This window comes from Phyllopteryx taeniolatus, chromosome 8, assembly GCF_024500385.1.
Source record: "Phyllopteryx taeniolatus isolate TA_2022b chromosome 8, UOR_Ptae_1.2, whole genome shotgun sequence".
Lineage (NCBI taxonomy): Eukaryota > Metazoa > Chordata > Actinopteri > Syngnathiformes > Syngnathidae > Phyllopteryx > Phyllopteryx taeniolatus.
The window spans coordinates 24,791,602-24,798,774 of record NC_084509.1 but is presented as its reverse complement, the minus strand read 5'-3'; positions in this window follow the sequence as shown (position 1 = coordinate 24,798,774).

The following is a 7,173-nucleotide window of genomic DNA, read 5'->3' as shown; positions in this document are numbered from 1 at the left end:
CTTACCGCTGGTGTCTACCAATGAGTTTGGGGATTGCTGCCGCGACAGGCACCGACAACCTTACGCCCGTAGCTCCAGTCAGCTGCCTCAACAATTGAGGCACTGAACATGGTCAACTCGGACCCACAGTCCCCCACCTCCGCCGGAACATGAGCAAAGTTCTGTTGGAGGTGGGAGTTGAAACTCCTTCTGACAGGGGACTCAGCCAGATGTTCCCAACAGACCCTCACAATACGTTTGGGTCTGCCAGTTCGGACCAGCATCTTCCACCACCACCGTAGCCAACTCATCACCAGGTGGTGATCAGTTGACAGCTCCACCCCTCTCTTCACCTGAGTGTCCAATATATGCGGCCGCAAGTCCAATGGCACCACCACAAAGTCGATCATCGAACTGCAGCCTAGGGTGTCCTGGTGCAAAGTCCACATGTGGGCACTCTGATGTCTGAACTTGGTGTTCGTTATGGACAATCCATGAGGAGCACAGAAGTCCAATAACAGAATACTACTCGAGTTCTGGTCGAGTGGGCCATTCCTCCCAATCACGCCCTTCCAGGTCTCATTGTCATTGCCCACATGAGCGTTGAAGTCCCTCAGCAGAACAAGGGAATCCCCAGCGGGAGTGCTCTCCAGCACCCTTCCAAGGACTCTGAAGATGGTGGGGACAAACTGCTGTTGGGTGCACAGGCACAAACAACAGTCTGAACCCATCCCCCCACGCGAAGGCAGAGGGAGGCTAGCCTCTCCTGCACCGGGGTAAATCCCAACATACAGGCACTGAGTCGGGGGGAAATAAGTATGCTCACAGCTGCTCAGCACTGAGTCCAACCCCTCTCAAGAGGACTGGTACCAGAGTCCAACCTGTGTGTGGAGGTGAGCCTGACGATATCGAGTTGGAAATTATCTATCTCGGACACCAGCTCAGGCTCTTTCCTTGTCACAGAGGTGACATTCCAAGTCCCGAGAGCCAGCTACTGTAGCCGGGGATCAGACCGCCAAGGTTCCTGCCTTCGGCCGCCACCCAGCTCACTACACACTTAACCCCCTTGGCCCCCTCCAACAGGTGGTGAGCTCATGGGAAATGGGACATTGCCTCTTCTGGCTGTGCCCAGCCAGGCCCCATGGCAGAAGGCCCGGCCAGCATGTGCTCGCTTTCAAGCCCCACCTTCAGGCCTGACTTCAGAGGGGGGCACAGAAAGTATTCAGACACCTTTACATTTTTCATTCTTTGTTCTATTGCAGCCATTTGCTAAAATCATTTAAGTTCATTTGTTTCCTCATTAATGTACACACAGCACAACATATTGACAGAAAAAAAACAGAATTGTTGAATTTTTTGCAGATTTATTAAAAACGAAATAATTATAATAAATTTGGTGCTCTGGTCCCTCACCTAGAATCTGTTTGCCATGGGCGTAAAGCCCCAGACAACTTAGCACCAAGGCTAATCGGCACACACAAACCCCTCCACCACGATAAGGTAACTAAGGTAATGTTAACATCATTAATTAATTTAATATAGCCTTTCACCACTAGTGTGTAATCCATAACAGGTGGTTTGGAGGATAAAAACAGCCACTGGTGCTCTTTCAATTGCATTATTAAACAAACGGTAAAAAAATAAATACAAATACAGTCACGACAAGTACACTTTTAGCACAGCTGCTGGCCGCCTCAACTGACATCATCATCAAACGTCAGAGTTGCTCAAGCTATCGTCAGGAACTAGCCGGCCATACTACGTCCTCATACTGTCTGTTGGCTTCCACGTCACTCAACAGAACAGGCCCACCTTGAAAACACAAGGCACACCTGTACACAGTGTGTACACGATATGTGGACGGCGACCCCAAGTGGACATAAATAATACCCGAAACATATACCCGTATATACTGTACACTGATTGTTGGGTACTGTGTTTGCATGAAGCCTTAAAATACAGTATACAGTTGATTGATTGATTGTCTTTCAAATATGTTAGCAAGAATCCATCCATTTTCTTTACCGCTTCTCCTCACGAGGGTCGTGGGCGTGCTGGACCCTATCCCAACTATTGTCGGGCGGGAGGTGGGGCACACCCTGAACCGGTCGCCAGCCAATCGCAGGGCACATAGAAACAAACAACCATTCGCACTCACATTCACACCTATGGGCCATTTAGAGTCTTCAATATTCATATTTATCATTGCACTTCAAATAGTCAACTAATTTCTAAGCTTTTGTTAAAGTATTGTGTGTGTGTGTGTGTTGTTATAATACCCATCTAACCACAAGAATTACAAATGGAAGTTTTGTTTTTTTGACAGGGACAGAGGTCGAGCCACTGAAACAAATTTCATAAAAAAACCAAACCAAGAAATAACACTAAGCATTTTGAATGCTGGTACACATTTACTTAAATTTAAATGTGATATGATACAACTGGCAAAAAGAATCAATACTGCATTACCCATGTCCTATGTAATGGAAAACTACATACGTACATCTGGTGGGTACGGAAAGTATTCAGTCCCCCTTCAATTTTCATTCTTTGTTATATCGCAGACATTTGCGAAAATCATTTAAGTTCATTTCTTTCCCTCATTATTGTACACACAGCACCCCATATTGACAGGAAAAAAAACGGAATTGTTGAAATGTTTGCAGATTTATGAAAAAAAGAAAAACTGAAATATTCAGACCCTTTGCTCAGTCTTTAGCAGAAGCACCCTTTTGAGCTAATACAGCCATGAGTCTTTTTGGGAATGATGCAAGTTTTTCACAACTGGATTTGTGGATCCTCTGCCATTTCTGTCAGGTTGGATGGTGAACGTTGGTGGGCAGCCATTTTCAGGTCTTTCCAGAGATGCTCAATTGGTTTTAAGTCAGGGCTCTGGCTGGGCCATTCAAGAACAGTCACAGAGTTGTTCTGAAGCCACTCCTTCCTTGTTTTAGCTGTGTGCTTAGGGTCAATGTCTTGTTGGAGGGTGAACCTTCGGCCCTGAGCACTCTGGAGAAGGTTTTCGTCCGGGATATCCCTGTACTTGGCCCCATTCATCTTTCCTTCGATTGCAACGAGTCGCCCTGTCCCTGCAGCTGAAAAACACCCCCACAGCATGATGCTGCCACAACCATGTTTCACTGTTGGGACTGTATTGGACTGGTGATGAGCAGTGCCTGGTTTTCTCCACACATACCGCTTAGAATTTAGGCCAAAAAGTTCTATCTTGGTCTCATCAGACATGAGAATCTTATTTCTCACCATCTTGGAGTCCTTCAGGTGTCCATGCGGGCTTTCACGTGTCTTGCACTGAGGAGAGGCTTCCGTCGGGCCACTCTGCCATAAAGCCCCGACTGGTGGAGGGCTGCAGTGATGGTTGACTTTCTAGAACTTTCTCCCATCTCCCGACTGCATCTCTGGAGCTCAGCCACAGTGATCTTTGGATTCCTCTTTCCCTCTCTCACCAAGGCTCTTCTCCCCCGATTGCTCAGTTTGGCCGGACGGCCAGCTCTAGGAAGGGTTCTGGTCGTCCCAAACGTCTCCATTTAAGGATTATGGAGGCCACTTTGCTCTTAGGAACCTTAAGTGCAGCAGAAATTGTTCTTGTAACCTTGGCCAGATCTGTGCCTTGCCACAATTCTGTCTCAGAGCTCTTCAGGCAGTTCCTTTGACCTCATGATTTTCATTTGCTCTGACATGCACTGTGACCTGTAAGTTCTTATATAGACAGGTGTGTGGCTTTCCTAATCAAGTGCAATCTGTATAATCAAACACAGCTGGACTCCAATGAAGGTGGAGAACCATCTCAAGGATGATCAGAAGAAATGGACAGCACCCGAGTTAAATATATGAGGGTCAAGGGTCACAGCAAAGGGTCTGAATACTTATGGCTGTGTGATATTTCAGTTTTTCTTTTTTTTTAATAAATCTGCAAAAAAATCAAAGATTCTGTTTTTTTTCTGTCAATATGGGGTGCCGTGTGTTCATTAATGAGGAAACAAATGAACTTAAATGATTTTAGCAACTGGCTGCAATAGAACAAAGAGTGAAAAGTTGAAGTGGGTCTGAATACTTTCCGTACCCACTGCAGGTCCATTTATTTTCATCATCATAAGGGATCGTTTGAGCCGTGCTTTGGTGCTCTGGGCCCTCACCTAGGATCTGTTTATTTTCCGTTCCCACTGTACATACATAGTTATTTCAAAAGAAGTGCTTGTCCTACCTCTCGTGCTGGAGGTGATCTGCTGAGATTCGGTAAAGGTCCCAGTCGCTGTCATTCAGGCCGATGGACACTCAGAGTCTCTCCCGAGAAGTCCGCGTTTCCCAGCCACCTGCCGTTTCCTTCTCAGCGCAGAGTCAAGAAAGAACCTGTAGCACAACTTCAAACTTGCCCTCCGTGTTTATGTTCGCTATTGTTTACAAGGCGCTGTCGAGACTGCTGAGCTGTGTGTGTGTGTGGAGTCTGGTTTTGGGTGTGTATAAATAGAGTACAGGGCAGGGACAGAGGCTTGCAGAGCAGCTGACTCAACACATTCTAGTTTGGTTGAGTGCTCATCACACAGCAATGCTGGCGAATATATCGGACATTATCCTCTTCCAAGCAGAACCCTACATCACATCACATCACATCACGCCGTCAGCAGCCAAATTAATCAATGGAAATGAACTTAGTGCAGCTTGATGAACGATCATCTCGACTTGCGTAGCCCATCATCACTGAGGCACTTTTATCGTGCAGAAACCTCTTCAATACATACAACAACTGTGAATAGCTTATGAATTCATGTATTTATTCGTGTTAAGATAGAACTTAATGAATACTCAATCCTACTGCTTTTTGTATATGTATTTATTTTTCTCTTCTTCTGGATGAACAATAAAAAATTGCCACAGGCGCACATGTAGGGAGTTCAGTGGAAGCTGCTACAGACCTGATTTTCATTTTGTGTGGGTGTAACGGCCAGGTACCTTGAGCCAAATATTCGAAGATGTTCTGGTACCAAGTATCTATGATGCTTGAACATGCAGGGTGACCTTTTGAGTGTATTTCATTTCCTAGCATACAAGATGTACTTTGTTGAACTGCCTCAGGAGACGGGCTGGCCGATTGGTTCCTGAGTGCCATTTTGGCGGACTTGTACTGTACCCAGAAAAACACTATATTGCGGGCATCAGCGCGCGCAGCCACCCAAGCCCGCGATTGAGGCGACAGAACCCGTACTTTCAGAAAATATTCAAATGTATTGATTATTATTTAACAAATCATACAGTATGAGCAATCTGAATGTTTTTGGGAGACAAAAACGATTCCAACAGTATTATGAATCCGTGAGGGTGCACGATTCAGTTATGCATCCTTTGTAAATGTATTCATAAAAATACAAGTTGTGGCAGTACATGGGAAAAAAAAAAAAAAAAAAAAAAAAAAGGTTCCACCAAAGTTTGGCCGGACGGCCAGCTCTAGGAAGCTCTTTTGAACTCAAGCGTTTGACTGAAATTTTGTAATATTCAATGTCTCAAAAGATTTCTACAGGAAATCACAGAACTGAAGTATGAAGGTGACACAGCATTAACTTGGCATCGCTTGGCCATTTTCCATACTGCTTCTCCTCACGCGGGTCGCGGGCGTGCCGGAGCCTTTCCCAGCTGTCATCGGGCAGGAGGCGGGGTACACCCCGAACTGGTTGCCAGCCAATCGCAGGGCACATACAAACAAACAACCATTCGCACTCACAGTCACACCTATGGGTAATTTAGAGGCTTCAATTAATCAACCATGCATGTTTTTTGGGGTGGGATGTGGGAGGAAACCGGAGTGCCCGGGGAAACCCCAGACAGGCACGGGGAGAACATGCAAACTCCACACAGGCGGGCAGCCGCGAGAGAATTCAAGATCAACGAATCCGCGGTTCGCAAGTGGAGGAAGCAGGAAAACGAGCTTCGCCAAGTCAAGAAGACAAAGCTGAGTTTCCGCGGAAACAGGGCGAGGTGGCCCGAATTGGAAGATCAACTCGGGCAATGGATTAATGAGCAAAGAACAGCAGGGAAAAGCGTCTCTACTGTCACCATTCCAGTGAGGGCAATAACTCGGAGCTTGGCATCATTCCGGGAGGCTTGACGAAGGAACTCCAACCGCTGGAGATCGTGAAAATGCAAGTACAAATACCGTCATGAAAATACGGTATTTGTATTTATTTATGGATTTTAGTGAATGGCTGAATCAAATAATTGACACACACAGGAATATTGTTGACTTTGGAAAAAGGCCTTTAATTGCATTTCAATACAAAACTGCAAAAAGAATCATAGAAAATATACCTGGCCAAAATGAAGCAGACCTAAAGTTAAAGTGCCATTTTAGGACAGTTTCAAATGGTCTATTTTTATTACTATTATCATTAATATTATTATTGAATGTGAGTATATACACTGTTTAAAAAAAAATAAAAAATAAAAAATAAATAAAAATAAAAATAAAAAGAATAGTATCCAGCAAATGTCAAAATGATGGATGGCCGAAAGTGACGTCACTTGAAGTGACATAATCGATTGTTGACAGAAACCGGAAGTGACGTCATTAGTATTATTCAGCAAAAGACAAAATGATGGCTGGGATGATTTATGACTGGAAGTGACATCACAGGCCCCGGTGTCACCGGACGCCGGAAGTGACCGGAAACCGTAAATCTACCTGGAAACCGGAAATGATGTCATCGACGACGATTTGGGACCGTCGACGTTTGGCCTTGTTTTGACAGGCTTTGACCCTTGACCTTTCCGGGGGTTGTTTTGAATACGTGACATCATTAAGGCCCCCTCTACCAATCACAAAACAATAAAACCAGTACTTCAAACGGTCATGAGCAGCAACCTGGCACTTCAAAGTGTTATTAAACAGTAAAACTGGTACTTTAAAGGGTTAAAAAACAATAAAAGAATCATGAGCTATAAAATTGGTACTTCAAAGGCTTATAAAAAAGTCTGGCACTTGAAAGGATCACGCGAGGTCAGACAGGGTTACGTGTGGTCACGCGGTGTAATTATGGCAAAGGTCATGCAAGGCCGCGCATGTTGTGACGTGTTTGGTCTGGAAACACTGGGGTTGACAAAGGGACAGCGAGAGTCTACCAGCTTTAAGCCAAAAGTATATGTGGTAAAATCTCCTGTGAGGTCTTTGAAATCTACCAAAGAAAC